The following is a 26148-nucleotide window of genomic DNA, read 5'->3' as shown; positions in this document are numbered from 1 at the left end:
AGAGGGAAAGGGGAGAGAGAGAGGGGGAGGGGAAAGAGAGGGAGAGAGATGGGAAGGGGAGAGAGAGTGAAGAGATCGCAAAGTCTCTGGTTAAAGAATGGACTCAGTCGAGAATATTGCGTGGACTTTGTAGGGTTTGTCTCTGAGGGTATTTTCCCTGTGATGGGATCTCCCTGTGCAGGTACGTGAAAACGCTGGTTTGTTAAAACTCTGGAGACCACATGGCGGCTGTCTGTGACAAAACCCAGGATGTAAAGGTTCACCCGCCAGTCCCAGCAAAAGGAAGGGGGGGGCCACTGACAAAGGGGCTCAGGAACCTGAGGCACCCGTTCACGTGAAGCCAGTGACCAGATTAGAAAGCCACTCGAACGCGAAAGCACTTCCCATCTCCAGTCTCAGACGGGAAGCTGAACAATGAACCCACAGCCTGGCCAGGTGAAGAGGAGCCAGTTTTTTCCCAACACACCGAGCGAGATATGTCCCAGACTCAGGGCCATTCGTCCAATCACAGAACACACGTGGGTCTGATGATGGCCCATCACTGACTAAGCAGCGGAGCGCTTCGAAACAAAAGTTTGGTGGGACAGATAGGGGTAGCTCGACTCCGATAAAGATAGTCACTTTTCCACCGTTCTCGTGCTCCCTCTCGCTCTCGCTCCACCGAGATCGACGGAACAAGAAGACGTACCAGAGGGGGAAGCCACAGTTCGACAGAAGAAGGCGCTGAGACTGAGAACCACGTACCCCTCACGGGGTACGACCTCCAGGGCAGTGACTTCCCACGGCTGAGCTGAGCGATCGAGAGCGACTGTGTGTGTGCTGGTGAACATGGTCGCGGGTGTCCCAAGCCAGTAACCAGAGGTGGCCCAGGTGAGGTGTAACGGCTCAGGGTTCTTTCTCAGAAGTGAAGCTTTTTCGGGGCGATTCTGGGGAGGGAGCTTTGTTTGGTTGAGCCAGGGGAAGGGGCTTGTGTGATGAGGTAATTCGTTGTACGGGGTGGAGTTAGAATCCACCGTAGCAACAAGGGAATGACTGCATGGGACCGGTCCTCAGTTCCGTACTGTGTGTATGTTGTTTGTAACCTGGATATTAATCTCCACACAGACAGTGATTGCGTTTAGTAGTGCATGTTTTACCCAGTGTATGTTAGGCCTAATAAATATCAGTAACGGTGTTTCACCGAGGCTTTCCTGTCTGTAACTCATTCCATTTACACTCTGAATAATAATCCCCGGGTACAGAACTTTCGTAAGGTGAGGGCGATTAGAAACATCCGTCTAGCAATTGGGCCAGGATCAAAACCATTCACACCAGGGAGAAGGGGGGAATCTGAAAAGGAAGGGAGAAGAGAGAGAGAGAGAGAGGAGGGGAGGGAGGGAAGGGGAAGGGGAGAGAGAGGGAAGATAGAGGAGGAAGAAGAGAGAGGAGAAGGAGTGAGAGAATGAAAGCAGAGAGGGAAGGGGAGAGAGGGGAAGTAGAGAGCGAGAGAGGGGAAGGGGAGAGAGAGAGTGGGGAAGGAGAAGGAGAGGGAAAGAGAGGGGAAGGAGTGGGAAAGAGAGGGGAAGGGGAAAGAGAGAGTGGAAGGAGTGAGAGAGAGGTGGAAGGAGTGATAGAGGGGAAAGGGGAAAAAGCGGGTGGTGAAGGGGAGAGAGAGGGAGAAGGGGGAAATCTGAAAAGAAATGGAAAAGAGAGAGAGCGAGAGGAGGGAGGGGAGGGAGGGGACGAAAGAGAGGGAGGAAGGAGAGGGAAGCGGAGAGTGAAAAGCGGAGAGAGGGGGAAGGAGAGACAGTGAGGGGAGAGGGTTAGAGAGGGGAATGAGTGAGTGTAATGTCTGTAAGCTTGTAATGTTTGTAGCTCCACACTGTGGATGTGGACATATTGTGTACTGCAACTGCAGAGTTAATAATTAAACAGAACCAGGCAGATTTCCGGAGGCTTCCGAGATCACTGCCTGCCTTGTTAGGAGCTGTGTGTGCTGTGCTCTGTGAATATATCACAGTGAGAGACGGGGAAAGCGAGATAGTGGGAAAGGGAGAGAGGTAGGAAGGAGTGAGAGAGAGTTGGAAATGGGAGACAGGGAGGAAGAGAGAGCGGAAGGGGAGAGAGAGAGGGGGAGGGGAAAGAGAGGGAGGGGACAGAGAGAGGGGGAAGGAGAGAGATAGAGAGAGAGGAAAGGAGTGAGAGAGGGGAATAGGAGAGAGCGGAAGGGGAGAGAAAGAGATGGAAGGCGAGAGAGGGAGGGGAAGGGGAGAGAGAGAAAGGAAGGGGAGAGAGAGGGAGAATGGGAGAATCTGAAAAAAAGGGAAAAGAGAGATAGAGGAGGGAGGGGAGAGAAATGGGAATGTGAGACGGGAAAAGCGAGATAGCGGAAAAAAGATGTCAGGCAGAGAGAGAGAACGTTGTAAGAAGAGCCTGTTGTTTGAGGGTCAGTCTCAGAGCTGTTTAACATTTATAATTTAACCTGTTGTTAATTGACACTGTATTTAAATACTGAACTAATTTTGAGTAGGCCCCAGTGAGATTTGAACCCACGACCCCTGGTTTATTAGGCCAGTGCTCTAACCCCTGAGCTATGGAATCACCTGCCCTGGGCTGTAGGTCATTCCCCAGTTAGTGCTGTGTGTTTGAAGAATGAGGAGGGGTCAGTGAAACGCTCAGATTGTGGCTCATCCCCCAGACTCCTGCCTCCGTCTCTTCAATATTCACCTCTCAACATCGATATATCGGGTCTTTCACGTAGTAAAACATCCCAAGGCAACTCAGTCACACTCTGCCTCAATCTCTCTGTCTCTCTCTCTGTCTCTCTGTGTCTCTGTGTATCTTTCTCAGTCTCTTTCTCTCTGTCTTTCTTTCTCAGTCTCTCTCTCTGTCTCTCGATCACTTTGTCTCTCTGTCTCTCTCTCTCTCACTCACTCACTCTCTCTCTGTTTCTCTCTCTTTCTCAGTCTCTCTCTCTGTCTCTCTATCACTTTCTCTCTGTCGCTCACTGTCTCTCGAGCCGGAAGGCGTTAGAGGGGGGAAGGGGAAAGTCAGAAGGGAAAGGAGAGAGAGAGAGAGGGAGGGGAGAGATTGAGGAGTGAGTGGAGAGAGAGGAGCGGAGAGTGGGAAGGGGAGAAAGCGGGGGAAAGGAACAGGGAGAGGGAAGGAGTGAGTGAGGGGGGAAGGCGAGAGAGAGAGAGAGATGGAGAGAGAGAGGAGCGTGTCAGTAGTTGTTATTACATCGATAGTCCACTAGGTGGGGCTCTATTAGAGGAAGAGAGAGGGAAGGGGAGAGAGAGGGGAAGGAGTGAGAGAGAGGGAAGGGGAGAGTGAGGGGAAGGAGTGAGAGAGAGGGAAGGGGAGAGTGAGGGGAAGGAGTGAGAGAGAGGGAAGGGGAGAGTGAGGGGAAGGAGTGAGAGAGAGGGAAGGGGAGAGTGAGGGGAAGGAGTGAGAGAGAGGGAAGGGGATAGTGAGGGGATGGAGTGAGAGAGAGGGAAGGGGAGAGTGAGGGGAAGGAGTGAGAGAGAGGGAAGGGGATAGTGAGGGGATGGAGTGAGAGAGAGGGAAGGGGAGAGTGAGGGGAAGGAGTGAGAGAGAGACGGGGAAGAGGAGAGACAGAGGGAACAACAACAATAATGTATATTTATATAGCGCCTTTAACGTAGTGAAACGTCCCAAGGTGCTCCACAGGAGGATTATGGGACAAAAATTTGACACCGAGCCACAAAAGTAGAAATTAGCGCAGGTGAAGAGGTCGGTTTTAAGGAGAGTCTTGAAGGAGGAAAGAGAGGTTGAGAGGCGGAGAGGTTTAGGGAGGGAGTTCCAGAGCTTGGGGCCCAGGCAACAGAAGGCACGGCCACCGATGGTGGAGCGATTATAATCAGGGATGGTCAGGAGGGCAGAATTAGAGGAGTGCAGACATCTCGGGGGGTTGTGGGGCTGGAGGAGATTACAGAGATAGGGAGGGGTGTAGGGGCTGGAAGAGATTACAGAGATAGGGAGGTGTGTGGGAAGTTACAGAGATAGGGAGGGGTGTAGGGGCTGGTGGAGGTTACAGAGATAGGGAGGGGTGTAGGGGCTGGAGGAGGTTACAGAGATAGGGAGGGGTGTAGGGGCTGGAGGAGGTTACAGAGATAGGGAGGGGTGTAGGTGCTGGAGTAGGTTCCAGAGATAGGGAGGGGTGTAGGGGCTGGAGGAGGTTCCAGAGATAGGGAGGGGTGTAGGGGCTGGAGGAGTATACAGAGATAGGGAGGGGTGTAGTGGCTGGAGGAGGTTACAGAGATAGGGAGGGGTTTAGGTGTTGGAGGAGGTTATAGAGATAGGGAGGGGTGTAGACGCTGGAGGAGGTAACAGAGATAGGGAGGGGTGTAGTGCTGGAGGAAGTTACAGAGATAGGGAGGGGTGTAGTGCTGGAGGAAGTTACAGAAATAGGGAGGAGTGTAGGTGTTGGAGGAGGTTATAGAGATATGGAGGGGTGTAGACGCTGGAGGAGGTAACAGAGATAGGGAGGGGTGTAGTGCTGGAGGAAGTTACAGAGATAGGGAGGCGCGAGCGTCATGGAGGGATTTGTAAACAAGGATGAGAATTTTGAAATCGAGGCGTTGCTTAACCGGGAGCCAATGTAGGGCAGAGAGCACAGGGGGTGATGGGTGAGTGGGACTCGGTGCGAGTTAGGACATGGGGCAGTGAGCACAGGTGGTGATGGGTGACCGGGACTCGGTGCGAGTTAGGACACGGGGCAGAGAGCACAGGCGGTGATGGGTGAGCGGGACTCGGTGCGAGTTCGGACACGGGGCAGCGAGCACAGGGGGTGATGGGTGAGCGGGACTTGGTGTGAGTTAGGACACGGGGCAGCGAGCACAGAGGGTGATGGGTGAACGGGACTGGGTGTGAGTTAGGACACGGGGCAGTGAGCACAGGGGGTGATGGGTGAGCGGGACTCGGTGTGAGTTCGGACACGGGGCAGCGAGCACAGTGGGTGATGGGTGAGTGAGACTGGGTGTGAGTTAGGACACGGGGCAGCGAGCACAGTGGGTGATGGGTGAGTGGGACTCGGTGTGAGTTAGGACACGGGGCAGCGAGCACAGGGGGAGATGGGTGAGCGGGACTCGGTGCGAGTTAGGACACGGGGGCAATGAGCACAGGGGGTGATGGGTGAGTGGGACTCGGTGCGAGTTAGGACACGGGGCAGTGAGCACAGGGGGTGATGGGTGAGTGGGACTGGGTGTGAGTTAGGACACGGGGGCAGTGAGCACAGGGGGTGATGGGTGAGCGGGACTGGGTGCGAGTTAGGACACGGGGTCAGCGAGCACAGGGGGTGATGGGTGAGTGGGACTCGGTGCGAGTTAGGACACGGGGTCAGCGAGCACAGGGGGTGATGGGTGAGTGGGACTCGGTGCGAGTTAGGACACGGGGTCAGTCGAGTTTTGGATCACCTCTAGTTTATATTGGGGTAGAATGTGGGAAGAATTGAGAGACAGGGGGAAGGGGAGTGAGAGGTGGGGAGCGGAAGGGGGAGAGAGAGAGACAGGAAAGGATAGAGAGTGGGTGTGGCAAAGGAGGGGGGAGATGGGCAAAGCGAGATAGCGGGAAAGGGGGTAAAAGATGCAGAATGGGGGTCGGCAGAGAGAGATTTGGATGGAGAGAAAGTGTAATAGAGACGACAACCTGTTGTTCCAGGGTCGGTATCAGAGCAGTTTAATATTTATAATTAAAGCCCTTGTTAATTGACGGTGAATTTAAATACTGAGCTAATTTTGAGTATGCCCCAGTGAGATTTGAACCCACGACCCTGATTTACTAGACCAGTGCTCTAACCCCTGAGCTATGGAACAACCTGTTTTGAGAAACGCAGGGTAAGGAGCAGGAAAGAGAGGGGAAGGGAAAAGAGAGAGTGGAAGGAGTGAGAGAGAGGGGGAAGGGGAAATAGAGGGAGAGGGGAGGGTGGCGATGGAGTGAGTGAGAGAGGATAATGGATGAGAGCGGAAGGGGAGAGTAAGTGATGGAAGGGGAGAGAGGGGAAGGGGAGAGAGGGGAAGGGGAGAGGTGGGAAGGCTAGAGAGGGAGGAGGCAAGGGAGAGAGAAAGGAAGGGGAGAGAGAGGGAGAACGGGAGACTCTGAAAAGAAAGGGAAAAGAGAGCGAGAGAGGAAGGAGGGGAGGGAGGGAAGTGGAGAGTGAAAAGGCGAGGGGAAGGGGAGAGAGGGTGGAGAGACTGGGTTGGCGAAAGAGACAGAGTGAGCGGAGAGAGGGGGTGAGAGAGTGGATAGCGGAGAGAGAGGGTGAGGCGAGGGAGGGGGAAAGGGGGAGAAGGGAATGAGTGAGAGACGGGAAAGCGATAAAAAGGTGTAGAACGGGTCGTGATGAGGAAGGGAGAGAGAGAGAGAGTGTCAGAGATACAAGAAGGAGGAGAGAGGGGTGACCCTGTTGTTCCAGGGACAGTCTTGGAGCTGTTTAATATTTATAATTAAAGCCCTTGTTAATTGACAGTGAATTTAAATACTGAGCTAATTTTGAGTAGGCCCCAGTGAGATTTGATCTCACAGCCTCTGGTTTATTTAACCAGTGCTCGAACCCCTGAGCTATGGAACCACCTTCTCTGGGAAATATAGGGGAAGGAGCAGGAAAGTGAGGGGAAGGGAAAAGAGAGAGTGGAAGGAGTGAGAGAGAGGGGGAAGGGGAGAGAGATCGGAAAGAGAGAGAGGGAGGAGGCAGGGGAGACTCCTGCCTCCGTCTCTTCAATATTCGCCTCTCAACATCGATATATCGGGTCTTTCACGTAGTAAAACATCCCAAGGCAACTCAGTCACAGTCTGTCCCAATCTCTCTGTCTCTCAATCTCTTTCTCACTCCCTCTGTCTCTCTATCACTTTCTCTCTGTCGCTCACTGTCTCTCGAGCCGGAAGGGGTTAGCGAGGGGGAAGGGGAAAGTCAGAAGGGAAGGGAGAGAGAGAGAGAGAGGGAGGACAGAGATTGAGGATTGAGTGGAGAGAGAGGAGCGGAGAGTGGGAAGGGGAGAAAGCGGGGGAAAGGGACAGCGTGAGGGAAGGAGTGAGTGAGCGGGGGAAGCGGAGAGAGGGAGAGAGGGAGATGGAGAGAGAGCGGAGCGTGTCAGTAGTTGTTATTACATCGATAGTCCACTAGGTGGGGCTCTATTAGCGGAAGAGAGAGGGAAGGGGAGAGTGAGGGGAAGGGGAGAGTGAGGGGAGGGAGTGAGAGAGAGGGAAGGGGAGAGTGAGGGGAAGGAGTGAGAGAGAGACGGGGAAGAGGAGAGTGAGGGGAAGGAGTGAGAGAGAGGGAAGGGGAGAGTGAGGGGAACGAGTTAGAGAAAGGGAAGGGGAGAGTGAGGGGAAGGAGTGAGAGAGAGAGAAGGGGAGAGTGAGGGGAAGGAGTGAGAGAGAGGGAAGGGGAGAGTGAGGGGAAGGAGTGAGAGAGAGACGGGGAAGAGGAGAGACAGAGGGAACCCAACAATAATGTATATTTATATAGCGCCTTTAACGTAGTGAAACGTCCCAAGGTGCTCCACAGGAGGATTATGGGATAAAAATTAGCACAGGTGAAGAGGTCGGTTTTAAGGAGCGTATTGAAGGAGGAAAGAGAGGTAGCGAGGCGGAGAGGTTTAGGGAGGGAGTTCCAGAGCTTGGGGCCCAGGCAACAGAAGGCCCGGCCACCGATGGTGGAGCGATTATAATCAGGGATGGTCAGAGAGCAGAATTAGAGGAGTGCAGACATCTCGTGGGGGTTGTGGGGCTGGAGGAGGTTACAGAGATAGCGAGGGGTGTAGGGGCTGGAGGAGGTTCAGAGATAGGGAGGGGGGAGGGCCATGGAGGGATTTGTAAAAAAGGATAAGAATTTTGAAATCGAGTCGTAGCTTAACCGGGAGCCAATGTCAGTCGGCGAGCACAGGGGGTGATGGGTGAGCGGGACTGGGTGTGAGTTAGGACACGGGGCAGTGAGCACAGAGGTGGATGGGTGAGTGGGACTCGGTGTGAGTTAGGACACGGGGCAGTGAGCACAGGGGGTGATGGGTGAGCGGGACTCGGTGTGAGTTAGGACACGGGGTCAGTGAGCACAGGGGGTGATGGGTGAGTGGGACTTGGTGCGAGTTAGGACACGGGGCAGTGAGCACAGGGGGTGATGGGTGAGCGGGACTGGGTGCGAGTTAGGACACGGGGTAGCGAGCACAGGGGGTGATGGGTGAGCGGGACTGGGTGCGAGTTAGGACACGGGGCAGTGAGCACAGAGGGTGATGGGTGAGCGGGACTCGGTGTGAGTTAGGACACGGGGCAGTGAGCACAGGGGGTGATGGGTGAGTGGGACTGGGTGTGAGTTAGGACACGGGGCAGTGAGCACAGAGGTGGATGGGTGAGCGGGACTCGGTGTGAGTTAGGACACGGGGCAGTGAGCACAGAGGGTGATGGGTGAGTGGGACTCGGTGTGAGTTAGGACACGGGGCAGTGAGAAAAGGGGTGATGGGTGAGTGGGACTCGGTGTGAGTTAGGACACGGGGCAGTGAGCACAGAGGGTGATGGGTGAGCGGGACTCGGTGTGAGTTAGGACACGGGGCAGTGAGCACAGTGGGTGATGGGTGGGCGGGACCGGGTGCGAGTTAGGACACGGGGGCAGTGAGCACAGGGGGTGATGGGTGAGCGGGACTGGGTGCGAGTTAGGACACGGGGTGGCGAGCACAGGGGGTGATGGGTGAGCGGGACTGGGTGCGAGTTAGGACACGGGGCAGTGAGCACAGAGGGTGATGGGTGAGCGGGACTCGGTGTGAGTTAGGACACGGGGCAGTGAGCACAGCGGGTGATGGGTGAGCGGGACTGGGTGCGAGTTAGGACATGGGGCAGTGAGCACAGGAGGTGATGGGTGAGCGGGACTCGGTGCGATTTAGGACACGGGGCAGTGAGCACAGGGGGTGATGGGTGAGCGGGACTCGGTGCGAGTTAGGACACGGGGCAGTGAGCACAGTGGGTGATGGGTGAGCGGGACTGGGTGCGAGTTAGGACACGGGGCAGTGAGCACAGGGGGTGATGGGTGAGCGGGACTCGGTGTGAGTTAGGACACGGGGCAGTGACACAGGGGGTGATGGGTGAGCGGGACTGGGTGCGAGTTAGGACAAGGGGCAGTGAGCACAGAGGTGGATGGGTGAGCGGGACTGGGTGCGAGTTAGGACACGGGGCAGTGAGCACAGGGGGTGATGGGTGAGTGGGACTGGGTGTGAGTTAGGACACGGGGCAGCGAGCACAGAGGGTGATGGGTGAGTGGGACTGGGTGTGAGTTAGGACACGGGGCAGTGAGCACAGGGGGTGATGGGTGAGTGGGACTCGGTCCGAGTTAGGACACGGGGCAGTGAGCACAGGGGGTGATGGGTGAGCGGGACTGGGTGCGAGTTAGGACACGGGGCAGTGAGCACAGGGGGTGATGCGTGAGTGGGACTCGTTGCGAGTTAGGACACGGGGCAGTGAGCACAGGGGGTGATGGGTGAGCGGGACTGGGTGCGAGTTAGGACACGGGGCAGTGAGCACAGGAGGTGATGGGTGAGCGGGACTCGGTGCGAGTTAGGACATGGGGGCAGTGAGCACAGTGGGTGATGGGTGAGCGGGACTCGGTGCGAGTTAGGACACGGGGGCAGCGAGCACAGTGGGTGATGGGTGAGTGGGACTCGGTGCGAGTTAGGACACGGGGCAGTGAGCACAGGGGGTGATGGGTGAGTGGGACTCGGTGCGAGTTAGGACACGGGGCAGCCGAGGTTTTGATCACCTCTAGTTTACGTCGGGTAGAATGTGGGAAGGAGTGAGAGAGAGAATCAGAGAATCATGAACATTTACAGCACGGGAGGAGGCCATTCGGCCCATCGTGTCCACACCGGCCGACCAAGAGCTACCCAGCCTAATCCCACTTTCCAGCTCTCGGTCCGTAGCCCTGTAGCTTACGACACTTCAAGTGTACATCCAAGTACTTTTTAAATGTGGTGAGGGTTTCTGCCTCTACCACCCTTTCAGGCCGTGAGTTCCAGACCCCCACCACCCTCTGGGTGAAGACATTTCCCCTCAAATCCCCTCTAAACCCCCCCCCAATTACTTTAAATCTATGCCCCTGGTTATTGACCCCTCTGCTAAGGGGAAATAGGTCCTTCCTATCCACTCTATCCAGGCCCCTCATAAGTTTATACACCTCAATTAAATCTCCCCTCAGCCTCCTCTGTTCCCAGGAAAACAACCCCCAGCCTATCCAATCTTTCCTCGTGGCTAAAGTTTTCCAGTCCTGGCAACATCCTGGTAAATCTCCTCTGCACCCTCTCCAGTGCAATCACATCCTTCCTGTAATGTGGTGACCAGAACTGCACGCAGTACTCCAGCTGTGGCCTAACCAGTGTTGTGTACAGTTCGAGCGTAACCACAGGGCGGGGGTAAGGTATGCATTTAATAAATTTGGTGAATTTACAGAGTGCCCTCCGAGGGTCAAACCGATGTGGCCGTGGGATTCATTATTTGTGGAAAATCCCAACTGGATCATCTTGTGTCCATTGCCGCATCTTGAGCCTAAAACCAGCGAAGGCAGGAACTGGGAAATGTCAGGATATCGCAGGAAGGATGTGATTGCACTGGAGAGGGTGCAGAGGAGATTTACCAGGATGTTGGCGGGACTGGAGAAATTTAGCGACGAGGAAAGATTGGATCGGCTGGGGTTGTTTTCTTTGGAACAGAGGAGGCTGAGGGGAGACCTCCATTCCTTCACCCAGAGGGTGGTGGGGGTCTGGAACTCACGGCCTGAAAGGGTGGTAGAGGCAGAAACCCTCACCACATTTAAAAGGTACTTGGATGTGCACTTGAAGTGCCGTAAGCTACAGGGCTACGCACCGAGAGCTGGAAAGTGGGATCAGACTGGGATCATATCATCATCATCGGCAGTCCCTCGGAATCGAGGAAGACTTGCTCCCACTCTAAACATGAGTCCTGAGGTGACTGAACAGTCCAATACGGGAACCACAGTCCCTGTCACAGGTGGGACAGATCGACGTTGAGGGAAGGGGAGGGTGGGACTGGTTTGCCGCACGCTCCTTCCGCTGCCTGCGCTTGGTTTCTGCACGCTCTCGGCGACGAGACTCGAGGTGCTCAGCGTCCTCCCGGATGCACTTCCTCCACTCCGGGCGGACTGGTCTTTGGCCCAGGGACTCCCAGGTGTCAGTGGGGATGTTGCACTTTATCAGGGATGCTTTGAGGGTGTCCCTTGTAACGTTTCCTCTGCCCACCTTTGGCTCGCTTGCCGTGAAGGAGTTCCGAGTAGAGCGCTTGCTTTGGGAGTTTCGTGTCTGGAACATGCGGACGATGTGGCCCCGCCCAGCCGATAGCTCTTGGTCGGCTGGTGCGGACACGATGGGCCGAAATGGTCTCCTTCCCTGCTGTAAGTTTCTATGAGTCGATGATATATCGGTGTCTCTGAGACTGGATGTGGAAAAGGTGGGATACAAACTGGGGGTGGGAAGTGAAAGTGCTGTGGGCAGATTATAAAGTGCGGAGTGAGTGGTTCCTGTTGATGGTGTCGGCCTGTCGCCGATTGACGGTCAATTCAGTAACAGAAGCCAAAATTGAGTAGGCCCCAGTGAGATTTGAACCCACGACCCCTGGTTTATAAGACCAGTGCTCTAACCCCTGAGCTATGGAGCCACCTGTAACACCAGCGCCTGTTTACATCTTACTATTGTTAACAAGGAGGTGGGGCCCGAATAATCATTCTCGGTGATTCATCCCTGAACATTGACAGAATCTTACAGCACACAAGGAGGGCCATTCGGCCCATCGTGTCTGTGTCGGCTCTGTGAGAGAGATTAGTGCTTGGAAGTTGTAAAAGGAGGGAGATAGGGGAATGAGTGGGAGAGGGAATGGGAGAGAGAGGGGGAAGGAGTCAGACAGAGGGGAATGGGAGAGAGCCGAATGGGAGAGAGCGAGAGGGGGGAGGGGAGAGAGGTGGGAAGTCGAGAGAGGGAGGAGGCAGGGGAGAGAGAAAGGAAGGGGAGAGGGAGAGAGCAGGGGAGAATCTGAAAAGAAAGGCAAAAGAGTGAGAGAGAGGAGGGAGGAGAGGGGAAGGGGAGAGAGAGGGAAAGGGGAGAGAGATGGGAAGTCGAGAGAGGGAGGAGGCAGGGGAGAGAGAAAGGAAGGGGAGAGAGAGGGAGCAGGGGAGAATCTGAAAAGAAAGGCAAAAGAGGGAGAGAGAGGAGTGAGGGGAGGGAGAGAGAGGGGAAGGGGAGAGAGAGAGAGAGAAAGGGGAGAGAGAGATGGAGAAAGTGAGATTGCGGGAAAGTGAGAGAGGAGTTAAAAAAAAAATGTAGTACAGGTTGTGACCTGGAAAGCAGAGAGACAGGGAAAGGTGTGAGGGGAGCCTGTAGTTCCAGGGTCAATCTCAGAGCTGTTTAATATTTATAATCAATGCCTTTGTTAATTGACGGTGAATTTAAATACTGAGGTAATTTTGAGTAGGTTGCAGTGAGATTTGACCCCACGACCCCTGGTTTACTAGACCAGTGCTCTAACCCCTGAGCTATTGAACAACCTGCCCTGGATTGTGGGTCATTCCCCAGTTAGTGCTGTGTGTTTGAAGAATGAGGAGGGGTCAGTGAAACGCTCAGATTGTGTCTCATCCCCCAGACTCCTGCCTCCGTCTCTTCAATATTCACCTCTCAACATCGATATATCTGGTCTTTCACGTAGTAAAACATCCCAAGGCAACTCAGTCACACTCTGCCCCAATCTCTCTGTCTCTCTCTGTCTCTCTGTCTCTGTCTCTTTCTTTCTGTCTCTCACCTTCTCACTCTGTCCCTCGAGGGGAGAGGGTAGAGCGGGGGAAGGGGTGAGAGAGGGAGAAGGGGAGAGAGAGGGCGGGGTGGGAGAGATGGGGAGGGGGAGAGTCTGATGGGAAAGGGGAGAGCGAGAGCGAGGGAATGAAAGGGAGGATGGAGGGGAGTGGAGACTGTGGAGGGGAGAGAGAAGGTGAGGGAGAGGAGAGAGAGAGGAGGGGAGAAAATGAAAAGGGAGAGGGGAAGGAGTGAGCGAGAAGGGAATGGAAGAGAGAGAGGGAAGTCAAGAGCGAGAGAGGGGAGGGGAAAGAGAGGGAAGGGGAGAGAGAGTGGGGGGAAGGTGAAAGAGATGTTGAGAGGAGTGATGGGGAAGGAGTGAGAGAGAGAGAGGGGAAGGGGAGAGAAAGAGTGGGGAAGGAGAGGGAAAGAGAGGGGAAGGGAAAAGAGAAAGTTGGGAATGTGAAAGAGCGGGAGGGGAAGAGGAGAGGGTGGGAGCAGGGGGAAACCTGAAAAGAAATGGAAAAGAGAGAGAGAGAGAGGAGGGAGGGGAGGGAGGGGACGAAAGAGAGGGAGGAAGCAGAGGAAAGCGGAGAGTGAAAAGCGGAGAGAGGGGGAAGGAGAGACAGTGAGGGGAGAGGGTTAGAGAGGGGAATGAGTGAGTGTAATGTCTGTAAGCTTGTAATGTTTGTCGCTCCACACTGTGGATGTGGACATATTGTGTACTGCAACTGCAGAGTTAATAATTAAACAGAACCAGGCAGATTTCCGGAGGCTTCCGAGAGAGCTGCCTGCCTTGTTAGGAGCTGTGTGTGCTGTGCTCTGTGAATATATCACAGTGAGAGACGGGGAAAGCGAGATAGTGGGAAAGGGAGAGAGGTAGGAAGGAGTGAGAGAGTGTTGGAAATGGGAGACAGGGAGGAAGAGAGAGCGGAAGGGGAGAGAGAGAGGGGGAGGGGAAAGAGAGGGAGGGGACAGAGAGAGGGGGAAGGAGAGAGATAGAGAGAGAGGAAAGGATGAGAGAGGGGAATAGGAGAGAGCGGAAGGGGAGAGAAAGAGATGGAAGGCGAGAGAGGAAGGGGAGAGAGAGAAGGGAAGAGGAGAGAGGGAGGGGAGAGAGAGAAAGAGAGGGAGGGGACAGAGAGAGGGAGAATGGGAGAATCTGAAAAAAAAGGGAAAAGAGAGAGAGAGGAGGGAGGGGAGGGAAGAGAGGGCAGGGGAGAGTGGGGGATGGAAGAGGGTGAGAGATGGGAATGTCAGAGACGGGAAAAGCGAGAAAGCGGAAAAAAGATGTAAAACATGTAAAGCAGAGAGAGAGAGAGAGAATGTTGTGAGGGGAGCCTGTTGTTCCAGGGTCAGTCTCAGAGATGTTTAATATTTATAATTAAAGCCCTTGTTAATTGACAGTGAATTTAAATACTGAACTAATTTTGAGTAGGCCCCAGTGAGATTTGAACCCATGACCCCTGGTTTACTAGACCAGTGCTCTAACCCCTGAGCTATGGAACCACCTGCCCTGGGCTGTGGGTCATTCCCCAGTTAGTGCTGTGTGTTTGAAGAATGAGGAGGGGTCAGTGAAACGCTCAGATTGTGTCTCATCCCCCAGACTCCTGCCTCCGTCTCTTCAATATTCACCTCTCAACATCGATATATCGGGTCTTTCACGTAGTAAAACATCCCAAGGCAACTCAGTCACACTCTGCCTCAATCTCTCTGTCTCTCTGTCTCTCTGTGTATCTTTCTCAGTCTCTCTCTCTCTCTCTCTGTCTTCCTTTCTCACTCTCTCTCTGCCTCAATCTCTCTGTGTCTCTGTGTATTTTTCTCAGTCTCTCTCTCTCTGTCTTTCTTTCTCACTCTCTCTCTGTCTCTCAATCACTTTGTCTCTCTGTCTCTCTCTCTCTCTCTCTCACTCACTCTCTCTCTGTTTCTCTCTCTTTTTCAGTCTCTCTCCCTGTCTCTCTATCACTTTCTCTCTGTCGCTCACTGTCTCTCGAGCCGGAAGGGGTTAGAGAGGGGGAAGAGGAAAGTCAGAAGGGAAAGGAGAGAGAGAGAGAGAGAGAGGGAGGGGAGAGATTGAGGAGTGAGTAGAGAGAGGAGCGGAGAGTGGGAAGGGGAGAAAGCGGGGGAAAGGGACAGGGAGAGGGAAGGAGTGAGTGAGAGGGGGAAGGGGAGAGAGAGAGAGAGAGAGATGAAGAGAGAGGAGCGTGTCGGTAGTTGTTATTACATCGATAGTCCACTAGGTGGGGGTCTATTAGAGGAAGAGAGAGGGAAGGGGAGAGTGAGGGGAAGGAGTGAGAGAGAGGGAAGGGGAGAGTGAGGGGAAGGAGTGAGAGAGAGGGAAGGGGAGAGTGAGGGGAAGGAGTGAGAGAGAGGGAAGGGGAGAGTGAGGGGAAGGAGTGAGAGAGAGGGAAGGGGAGAGTGAGAGGAAGGAGTGAGAGAGAGGGAAGGGGAGAGTGAGGGGAAGGAGTGAGAGAGAGGGAAGGGGAGAGTGAGAGGAAGGAGTGAGAGAAAGGGAAGAGGTGAGTGAAGGAAAGGAGTGAGAGAGAAGGAAAGGGAGAGTGAGGGGAAGGAGTGAGAGAGAGGTAAGGGGAGAGTGAGGGGAAGGAGTGAGAGAGAGAGAAGCAGAGAGTGGGGGAAGGAGTGAGAGAGAGGGAAGGGGAGAGTGAGGGGAAGGAGAGAGAGAGAGGGAAGGGGAGAGTGAGGGGAAGGAGTGAGAGAGAGGGAAGGGGAGAGTGAAGGGAAGGTGTGAGAGAGAAGGAAGGGGAGAGTGAGGGGAAGGAGTGAGAGAGAGAGACGGGGAGAGTGAGGGGAAGGAGTGAGAGAGAGGGAAGGGGAGAGTGAGGGGAAGGAGTGAGAGAGAGGGAAGGGGAGAGTGTGGGGAAGGAGTGAGAGAGAGACGGGGAAGAGGAGAGACAGAGGGAACACCAACAATAATGTATATTTATATAGCGCCTTTAACGTAGTGAAACGTCCCAAGGTGCTCCACAGGAGGATTATGGGATAAAAATTTGACACCGAACCACAAAAGTAGAAATTAGCGCAGGTGAAGAGGTTGGTTTTAAGGAGCATCTTGAAGGAGGAAAGAGAGGTAGAGAGGTGGAGAGGTTTAGGGAGGGAGTTCCAGAGCTTGGGGCCCAGACAACAGAAGGCACGGCCACCGATGGTGGAGCGATTATAATCAGGGATGGTCAAGAGTGCAGAATTAGAGGAGTGCAGACATCTCGGGGGGTTGTGGGGCTGGAGGGAATTACAGAGATAGTGAGGGGTGTCGGGCTGGAGGAGGTTACAGAGATAGGGAGGGGTGTAGGGGCCATGGAGGGATTTGTAAACAAGGAAGAGAATTTTGAAATCGAGGCGTTGCTTAACCGGGAGCCAATGTAGGTCAGCGAGCACAGGGGGTGATGGGTGAGTGGGACTGGGTGTGAGTTAGGACACAGGGTCAGTGAGCACAGTGGGTGATGGGTGAGTGGGACTCGGTTTGAGTTAGGACACGGGGGCAGCGAGCACAGGGGGTGATGGGTGAGTGGGACTCGGTGCGAGTTAGGACACGGGGCAGTGAGCACAGGGGGTGATGGGTGAGCGGGACTCGGTGCGAGTTAGGACACGGGGGCAGCGAGCACAGGGGGTGATGGGTGAGTGGGACTGGGTGTGAGTTAGGACACGGGGCAGTGAGCACAGTGGGTGATGGGTGAGTGGGACTCGGTGCGAGTTAGGACATGGGGCAGCCAAATTTTGGATCACCTCTAGTTTACGACGGGTAGAATGTGGGAAGGAGTGAGAGAGAGAATCAGAGAATCATAAACATTTACAGCATGGAAGGAGGCCATTCGGCCCATCGTGTCCACACGGGCCGACCAAGAGCTACCCAGCCTAATCCCACTTTCCAGCTCTCGGTCCGTAGCCCTGTAGCTTACGACACTTCAAGTGTACATCCAAGTACTTTTTAAATGTGGTGAGGGTTTCTGCCTCTATCACCCTTTCAGGCCGTGAGTTCCAGACCCCCACCATCCTCTGGGTGAAGACATTTCCCCTCAAATCCCCTCTAAACCTCCCCCCAATTACTTTAAATCTGTGCCCCCTGGTTATTGACCTCTCTGCTAAGGGGAAATAGGTCCTTCCTATCCACTCTATCCAGGCCCCTCATAATTTTATACACCTCAATTAAATCTTCCCTCAGCCTCCTCTGTTCCGAGGAAAACAACCCCAGCCTATCCAATCTTTCCTCATGGCTAAAGTTTTCCAGTCCCGGCAACATCCTGGTAAATCCCCTCTGCACCCTCTCCAGTGCAATCACATCCTTCCTGTAATGTGGTGACCAGAACTGCACGCAGTACTCCAGCTGTGGCCTAACCAGTGTTGTGTACAGTTCGAGCGTAACCACAGGGCGGGGGTAAGGTGTGCATTTAATAAATTTGGTGAATTTACAGAGTGCCCTCCGAGGGTCAAACCGATGTGGCCGTGGGATTCATTATTTGTGGAAAATCCCAACTGGATCATCTTGTGTCCATTGCCGCATCTTGAGCCTAAAACCAGCGAAGGCAGGAACTGGGAAATGTCAGGATATCGCAGGAAGGATGTGATTGTACTGGAGAGGGTGCAGAGGAGATTTACCAGGATGTTGGCGGGACTGGAGAATTTTAGCCACGAGGGAAGATTGGATCGGCTGGGGTTGTTTTCTTTGGAACAGAGGAGGCTGAGGGGAGACCTCCATTCCATCACCCAGAGGGTGGTGGGGGTCTGGAACTCACGGCCTGAAAGGGTGGTAGAGGCAGAAACCCTCACCACATTTAAAAGGTACTTGGATGTGCACTTGAAGTGCCGTAAGCTACAAGGCTACGCACCGAGAGCTGGAAAGTGGGATCAGGCTGGGATCATATCATCATCATAGGCAGTCCCTCGGAATCGAGGAAGACTTGCTCCCACTCGAAACATGAGTCCTGAGGTGACCGAAATGGTCTCCTTCCGTGCTGTAAGTTTCTATGAGTCGATGATATATCGGTGTCTCTGAGACTGGATGTGGAAAAGGTGGGATACAGACTGGGGGTGGGAAGTGAAAGTGCTGTGGGCAGATTGTAAAGTGCGGAGTGAGTGGTTCCTGTTGATGGTGTCGGCCTGTCGCCTCTTGACGGTCAATTCAGTAACAGAAGCCAAAATTGAATAGGCCCCAGTGAGATTTGGTGCAAAGGTAAAGGGGGGGGCCGCTGAGAAGGCCAGGAACCCACTATGTTCCAATAAGTTGTTTGCACTGTGGAACCCATGTGAGCGTTCTTTCGCGGCCAATGATGTACTATCATATGGGGTCGGGGGTACGTTAAAACAAGCCAAAGTAGCGGGTGAACACCAACCGGTCGTATATGTATCTGACAAAGTACTTGCAGCAAGTGATGTGTTATCACATTACCGCCTGCTCACGGCGAACCGCCAGACGGGAGTGTTGCAGCTTATCCGTCGCAAAGACGTAATGCTCATCCCATCAGATTGCCCCCCCCACCCTGTGGGGCAAACCCTGCAACGTGTTACAAAGAAAGGCAGGGAGGCTACACACAGTCGGTGGTGCGGGAACCTCCGTACTACGTCCCAGGATCCACGGGGGACCACACGGCCTCCCGCTACCACTGAAAGTCTCAGGGCCGTATCGGCCCATCCTGGGCTCTCCAGGCCTTAGGGTCAGCGACAATAGTCCGCAGCGGGCAGCCCAGATCACCAAGCCGAGCACCACACGTGTCGCGGTAGACTCCCTACAGACCCCGGCTGTCCCGGGTTGCTACGCAGTCACCGGACAGAGTCGCTCAGGACCGAGCCTTCCGCCTGCTATCAGCAGAGAATGCACCACGATCGTACGGCCCCCCTCCACGCCACATCAGAATAAGTGACGTGGACAATATTCAGGGCCCCCAGATGGGGCCGAGAGCACTGTGTGAGACAAAGAGGGGAATGGAGTGTGTGTGTGTGTGTGATGAAAATGGAGTGTTTGGTTGTGAAACCATGTACTGAGCAAACGCAGAAAGCATTTTGACCAGACCAGACTGCAAACTATCGATAAGCAGGCCACCATTGTGAAAGGACCTGGCCACGTCTGTCCCATCACACCAGGCACTCGGCCGGGCAGCAACGTTCCGACCAACTCACCCAGGCCAGGAATTCAAAATCAGGTGATCGACCCGGGGACACAGGGCGTCATATCGCCTCAACTTGCAAATAACTGGTACATAAGCCTTTGGAGGGGGCGGGGGGGGGGAGTGATGTTATGTATGCACCTAAACCTCACCAATATGTCAGACTTGCCACTAGGGGGCACACCTGTGGGAGGCCTAAGGGTCACTTGTGCACCCTGGGACAAGCAGGGACATAAGGTGATCCACCATGCTGCTTCCCCACTCTGGGGTCTCAATAAAGAGACCAAGGTCACAATAGTTTCAGCTTACGATACGGTCCCGTGGATTTATTCTGATCATAACAGTGATGGGGAGGGCAGAGAAAAATGCTGTACCTGCATGCCAACTTTCAATGACTGATGTACCATGACACCCAGGTCTTGTTGCACCTCCTCTTTTCCTAATCTGCCGCCATTCAGATAATATTCGCCTTCATGTTTTTGCCCCCAAAGTGGATAACCTCACATTTATCCACATTATACTGCATCTGCCATGCATTTGCCCACACACCTAACCTATCCAAGTCACCCTACACACTTTTAGTGTCCTCCCCACAGCTCACACTGCCACCCAGTTGGAGATATTACACTCAATTCCCTCATCCAAATCATTAATGTATATTGTAAATAGCTGGGGTCCCAACACTGAGCCCTGCGGCACCCCACTAGTCACTGCCTGCCATTCTGAAAACGACCCGTTTATCCCGATTCTTTGTTTCCTGTCTGCCAACCAGTTCTCTATCCACGTCAATACATTACCCCCAATACCATGTGCTTTAATTTTGCACACTAATCTCTTGTGTGGAACCTTGTCAAAAGCCTTTTGAAAGTCCAAATACACCACATCCACTGGTTCTCCCTTGTCCACTCTACGAGTTACATCCTCAAAAAATTCGAGAAGATTTGTCTGGCATGATTTCCCTTTCATAAATCCATGCTGACTTGGATCGATCCTGTCACTGCTTTCCAAATGTGCTGCTTTTTCATGTTTAATAATTGACTTCATCATTTTCCCCACTACCGATGTCAGGCTAACCGGTCTATAATTACCCGCTTTCTCTCTCCCTCCTTTTTTAAACAGCGGCATAACATTAGTTACCCTCCAGTCCATAGGAACTGATCCAGAGTCAATAGACTGTTGGAAAATGATCACCAATGCATTCACTATTTTGAGGGCCACTTCCTTAAGTACTCTGGGATGCAGACTATCAGGCCCCGGGGATTTATCAGCCTCCAATCCCATCAATTTCCCGAACACAAGTTCCCACCTAATACGGATATCCTTCAGTTCCCCCTTCTCACTGGACCCCCCCCCCCCCCAGTCCCCGAGTACCTCCGGAAACTTATTTGTGTCTTCCTTCGTGAAGACAGAACCAAAGTATTTGTTTAACTGGTCCGCCATTTCTTTGTTCCCCATTATAAATTGACCTGAATCTGACTGCAAGGGATCTATGTTTGTCGTCACTAATCTTTTTAGAAGCTTTTGCAGTCAGTTTTTATGTTGTCTGCAAGCTTCCTCTCATACTCTATTTTCCCCCCTCCTGGTTAAAGCCTTTGTCCTCCTCTGCTGTGTTACAAAATTCTCCCAGTCCTCAGGTTTGCTGCTTTTTCTGGCAAATTTATATGCCTCTTTCTTGGATTTAACACTATCCTTCATTTCCCTTGTGAGCCACATTCCCCATTTTATTTTTACTCCAGACAGGGATGTGTAATTGTTGGAGTTCATCCATGTGATCTTTAAATGTTTGCCATTGTCAATCCAATATCAACCCTTTAAGGATCACTGGCCAGTCTATTCACATCTCACACCATCAAAGTTATCTTTCCTGAACTTCAAGCCCCTCATCTCTGAATTAACTCTGTCACTCTCCATCCAAATAAAGTATTTGACCCATATTTACAATTAAAGCCCTTGCTAATTTAAATACTGAACTAATTTTGAGTAGGCCCCAGTGAGATTTGAACCCACTACCCCTGGTTTACTAGACCAGTGCTCTAACCCCTGAGCTATGGATCTACCTGCTTTGAACTAGACAGGGGAAGGAGCAGGAAAGAGATGGGAAGGGAAAAGAGAGAGTGGAAGGAGGGAGAGAGAGGGGAAGGGGAGAGACGGGGAAGGAGTGAGAGGGAGGGGAAGGGGAGAGAGAGAGGGGAAGGAAAGAGGACAAGGCGAGGGAGGGGGAAGGGGGGAGAGGGGAATGTGTGAGCGATGGGGAAAAAAGATGTAGAATGGGTCTTGATGGGGAAGAGAGAGAGATTTGGAAAGGGACAGAGAGTCAAGAAGATCCTGACTGAGAGCTGTTTAATATTTATAATTTAAACCCCTTGTTAATTGATGGTGAATTTAAATTGCTGAACTAATTTTGAGTCGGCCAGTGAGATTTGAACTCACGACCCCTGGTTTACAAGACCAGTGCTCTAACCCCTGAGCTACGGAGCCACCTGTAACACCAGCTCATGTTTACATCTTACTATTGTTAACAAGGAGGTGGGGCCCGAATAATCATTCTCGGTGATTCATCCCTGAACATTGACAGAATCTTACAGCACACAAGGAGGGCCATTCGGCCCATCGTGTCTGTGCCGGCTCTGTGAGAGAGATTAGTGCTTGGAAGTTGTAAAAGGCGGGAGAGAGGGGAATGAGTGGGAGAGGGAATGGGAAGGAATCAGCCAGAGGGGAATGGGAGAGAGCGAGAGGGGGAGGGGAGAGAGATGGGAAGTCGAGAGAGGGAGGAGGCAGGGGAGAGAGAAAGGAAGGTTAGAGAGAGGGAGCAGGGGAGAATCTGAAAAGAAAGAGAGAGGAGGAGGGAGGGGAAGCGGAGTAGAAAGGGTGATATTTGGAAGGGGAGAGACAGGCTTGAAGTTAATTGAGAGTGAATTTAAATACTGAGCTAATTTAGAGTGGGTTCCTGGGAAATTTGAACTCAGGATCTCTGGTTTACAAGACCAGTGCTCTAACCCCTGAGCTATGGTGCCACCTGTGCTGGGAGCGACAGGGGAAGGAGCAGGAAAGAGCGGGGAAGGGAAAAGAGAGAGTGGAAGGAGAGAGAGAGAGCTGGAAGGAATGAGAAAGAGGGGGAAGTTGAGAGAGAGAGTGGGGAAGGGGGGAATAAGGGATGGAAGGGGAGAGAGAGGAAGGGGAGAGAGAGGGGGAAGAGGAGAGAGAAAGCGGGAAGGAATGAGAAAGAGGGGGAAGTTGAGAGAGAGAGTGGGGAAGGGGGGAATAAGGGATGGAAGGGGAGAGAGGGGAAGGGGAGAGAGAGGGAAGGGGTGAGAGAGAGAGTGGGGAAGGGGAGAGAGGAAGGAGGCAGGGGAGAGAGAGGGGAAAGGGAGAGATGGGAAGGGGAGAGAGAGTGAATAGATCGCAAAGTCTCTGGTTAAAGAATGGACTCAGTCGAGAATATTGCGTGGACTTTGTAGGGTTTGTCTCTGAGGGTATTTTCCCTGTGATGGGATCTCCCTGTGCAGGTACGTGAAAACGCTGGTTTGTTAAAACTCTGGAGACCACATGGCGGCTGTCTGTGACAAAACCCAGGATGTAAAGGTTCACCCGCCAGTCCCAGCAAAAGGAAGGGGGGGGCCACTGACAAAGGGGCTCAGGAACCTGAGGCACCCGTTCACGTGAAGCCAGTGACCAGATTAGAAAGCCACTCGAACGCGAAAACACTTCCCATCTCCAGTCTCAGACGGGAAGCTGAACAATGAACCCACAGCCTGGCCAGGTGAAGAGGAGCCAGTTTTTTCATTTGAAGAATGAGGAGGGGTCAGTGAAACGCTCAGATTGTGTCTCATCCCCCAGACTCCTGCCTCCGTCTCTTCAATATTCATTTCTCAACATCGATATATCGAGTCTTTCACGTAGTAAAACATCCCAAGGCAACTCAGTCACACTCTGCCTCAATCTCTCTGTCTCTCTGTCTCTCTCTTTCTCACTCCCTCTGTCTCTCTATCACTTTCTCTCTGTCGCTCACTGTCTCTCGAGCCAGAAGGGGTTCGAGAGGGGGAAGGGGAAAGTCAGAAGGGAAAGGGGAGAGAGAGAGAGAGTGAGGAGAGAGATTGAGGAGTGAGTGGAGAGAGAGGAGCGGAGAGTGGAGAAGGGGAGATAGCGGGGGAAAGGGCAGGGAGAGGGAAGGAGAGAGTGAGAGTGGGAAGGGGAGAGAGAGAGAGAGAGAGAGAGAAGGAGAGAGAGAGGAGCGTGTCAGTCGTTGTTATTACATCGATAGTCCACTAGGTGGGGATCTATTAGAGGAAGAGAGAGGGAAGGGGAGAGTGAGGGGAAGGATTGAGAGAAAGGGAAGGGGAGAGTGAGGGGAAGGAGTGAGAGAGAGGGAAGGGGAGAGTGAGGGGAGGGAGTGAGAGAGAGGGAAGGGGAGAGTGATGGGAAGAAGTGAGAGAGAGACGGGGAAGAGGAGACAGCGAGGAAGAGAGGAAGGTGGGGAAAGAGAGGGAGGGGATGGAGAGAGAGAGTGAGTGGGTAAAGAGAGCTGAATGAATGGAAGAGAGGGAGAGGGGAGAGAGTGGGAGGGGAAGGGGAGGGGGAGACAGGGCAAATTAGAGAGTGGGGAAGGAGTGAGAGAGAGGGGGGAAGAGGAGACTAGGAGGGGCAGGGGAGAGAGAGGATGGGGAAAGAGATGTTAAGGGGAGAGAGGGGGAAGGAATGAGAGAGAGAGGGGGAGGGCAGAGAGGGGAAGGGGAGAGAGAGGGAGAGAATCTGAAAGGAAAGGGAAAAGAGAGAGAAAGGAGGGAGGGAAAAGGGGGAAGTGAGTGAGGGAAGGGGAGAGAGAGGAGGAAGGAATGAGAGACAGAGGGTGAGGGCAGTGAGGGAGACAACCTGAAAGGAGGGAAAAAAGTGAGGGAAGGGGTGAGAGATAGCGGAGAAAGGGAGAGAGAGGAAGGGGAAGGGGAGAGAGAGAGTGTGGAAGGGCGGGGAGAGAGGGGAAGGAGCGGGAGAGAGAGGGGGAGGGGAAAGAGTGGGAGGGGAAGGGGATGGGGAGACAGGGAGGAAGATGGAGAGGCAAGGGAGAGAGAGGGAGGAAGGGGAGAGAGATGTTACGGGGAGAGAGCGGGAAGGAGTGAGAGAGAGAGGGGGAGGACAGAGAGGGGGAGAACCTGAAAGAAAAGGGAAAAGAGAGGGACGGGAGTGTAACGGTGTGGTGGTGGTCCCGGGGGTCAGGTTCACCTCTGACCTACTTGAGCGGTTCGAATCGCCCCCACTCCCTTGGGTTCTAAACTCTGGATTTATTTGGGGGGGTGTGACAAAGTGCAAAGGTCACTGGTTTGGTGCAAAAGAACTTTGATTTTATGAAAGACAAGAAAATACAATGTCAAACCTTATAATCGCTCGAATAAAGAACAAGACATTACACATTCAAAGGGGGTGTACAGTATAATTACACCTCCCACCTCCCCATACCTAATCCTAGCTAGGTTAGACTCCAGGGCAGGCAGGGACTATGCTTACCAATCCTTTCTGGTCAGTTAGCGGTAGTTCGCGGTTTCGGGGTTCCTTGAATTGTGTAGGTTCTGCTTGCCGTACCCCGAACGTCGGAGAAGACTTCTAGCTGCACAATCTTCAGTTGGGTTGAGTCCACTGATGCGGTAAAGCACGTTTTGGATCTATGGGGTAAGTACCCGGTTTTCTTCGTTAGAAATAGGTTCAAAGTCTCTTTAGGTAATGTTTTCACCTGTTGGTAGTCAGGGCTTAGATTGTAGACTGGAAACTTTCGATTCTTCGGTTTCTTCCAGTTGGAGTTTATTTGTCGTTTGGTGGATCGCGGTGGTTTTTCATTGATACCACGTTGGCTGTGGTCAGTTGTTGCCGCGATGGTGATGTTCTTCCTTCAGGACTTCAGGACTTCGAGGCTGGAGAAGTTAGTTTACAACGGTCGCATTGGTTTCTCTCCCTTCTTGATGACACAAGCGTGGTCTCGGTTGTTTGGCAAAGTATGTCACACCCTCTGTTAAAACAGGGGCCAGTTATACGGTTTGAGTGGTTCTAATCTTCACACCAAATCAGCCCAGGATTCTTTGTTTGAATTTGGCGGGCTTGACTCCTCTTTGTAATATTTTGGCGGGCTCGTTAAAAGTTAATATGTTTTGGGTGGGTTGATGTTCGATAAACTGTTTCCTGATGGAAATATTAGTTTGGTAATCGCAATGTCCTTTTGTGCTTAGTTTTTCGCATACAGGCTGGTTTGGGCCTCTTTTTGATGTATATGCTGAAATGGTTTTCCAGATTCAGGTTGATGGTTGGCTATCTCTGGGTTATTTGTTGTAATGCTAATGTCTCTTGTGGAGAAGGATTCTCGAATACCCATTTCTCCAGACAAGTTACATTAGTCCCAACACCCAGACAGCCTCAATAATCAAGTTGTCTCCTGTTCGTTCTTTGGGCCCGCACACAGCCTTGAATTTGTCTTTAAAAATTCCAAAATTCTACTAAAGTTCGTAGTTTCTTCCATAAGCACTTTAGGGTTGCAAACTTTCCGATCGATAGTCCAAAATTAAATATCCTTTCGAATTTTGCATCCTTTCAAGGGGGAAGAGAGTGGGAGGAATGAGAAACAGGTATCTAAATACTAAAATTAGGCCGCAGTGAGATTTCAACTCACGACCCCGAGCTTACAAGACCAGTGCACTAACCCCTGAGCTATGGAGCCACCTGCTCTCTGAACGACAGGGGAAGGAGCAGGAAAGAGAGGGGAAGGGAAAAGAGAGAGTGGAAGGAGGGAGAGAGAGGGGAAGGGGAGAGAGTGGGGAAGGAGTGAGAGAGATGGAAGGGGAGACTGGTCTTTGGCCAGGGACTCCCAGGTGTCGGTGGGGATGTTGCACTTTATCAGGGAGGCTTTGAGGGTGTTCCTTGTAACGTTTCCTCTGCCCACCTTTGGCTCGCTTGCCATGAAGGAGTTCCGAGTAGAGCGCTTGCTTTGGGGAGTCTCGTGTCTGGGACATGCGGACTATGTGGCCCTGCCCAGCAGATACCTCTTGGTCGGCTGGTGCATACACAATGGGCCGAAATGGTCACCTTCCCTGCTGTAAGTTTCTATGAGTCGATGATATATCGGTGTCTCTGAGACTGGATGTGGAAAAGGTGGGATACAGACTGGGGGTGGGAAGTGAAAGTACTGTGGGCAGATTATAAAGTGCAGAGTGAGCGGTTCCTGTTGATGGTGTCGGCCTGTTGCCGATTGACGGTCAATTCAGTAACAGAAGCCAAAATTGAAT

The 26148-nt window shown here is 52.9% G+C and overlaps 5 non-coding genes across 5 annotated transcripts; all 5 read right to left on the bottom strand.

The window, feature by feature from the left end:
- Positions 1 to 2507: 2507 nt before the first annotated feature.
- Positions 2508 to 2580, bottom strand: trnai-aau (transfer RNA isoleucine (anticodon AAU)). Its single transcript has one exon. It is a non-coding gene; the product is annotated as a tRNA-Ile (tRNA).
- Positions 2581 to 5741: 3161 nt separating this feature from the next.
- On the bottom strand, positions 5742 to 5813 carry trnat-agu (transfer RNA threonine (anticodon AGU)). The gene has a single exon. It is a non-coding gene; the product is annotated as a tRNA-Thr (tRNA).
- A 5760-nt stretch (positions 5814 to 11573) lies between these two features.
- On the bottom strand, positions 11574 to 11646 carry trnai-uau (transfer RNA isoleucine (anticodon UAU)). Its single transcript has one exon. It is a non-coding gene; the product is annotated as a tRNA-Ile (tRNA).
- Positions 11647 to 14206: 2560 nt separating this feature from the next.
- trnat-agu (transfer RNA threonine (anticodon AGU)) lies at positions 14207 to 14279 on the bottom strand. Its single transcript has one exon. It is a non-coding gene; the product is annotated as a tRNA-Thr (tRNA).
- A 7011-nt stretch (positions 14280 to 21290) lies between these two features.
- On the bottom strand, positions 21291 to 21366 carry trnat-ugu (transfer RNA threonine (anticodon UGU)). Its single transcript has one exon. It is a non-coding gene; the product is annotated as a tRNA-Thr (tRNA).
- Between the last annotated feature and the right edge of the window lie 4782 nt (positions 21367 to 26148).

This window comes from Pristiophorus japonicus, unplaced genomic scaffold (assembly GCF_044704955.1).
Source record: "Pristiophorus japonicus isolate sPriJap1 unplaced genomic scaffold, sPriJap1.hap1 HAP1_SCAFFOLD_523, whole genome shotgun sequence".
Classification (NCBI taxonomy): domain Eukaryota; kingdom Metazoa; phylum Chordata; class Chondrichthyes; family Pristiophoridae; genus Pristiophorus; species Pristiophorus japonicus.
This window is presented reverse-complemented; position numbering and strand designations above follow the sequence as displayed.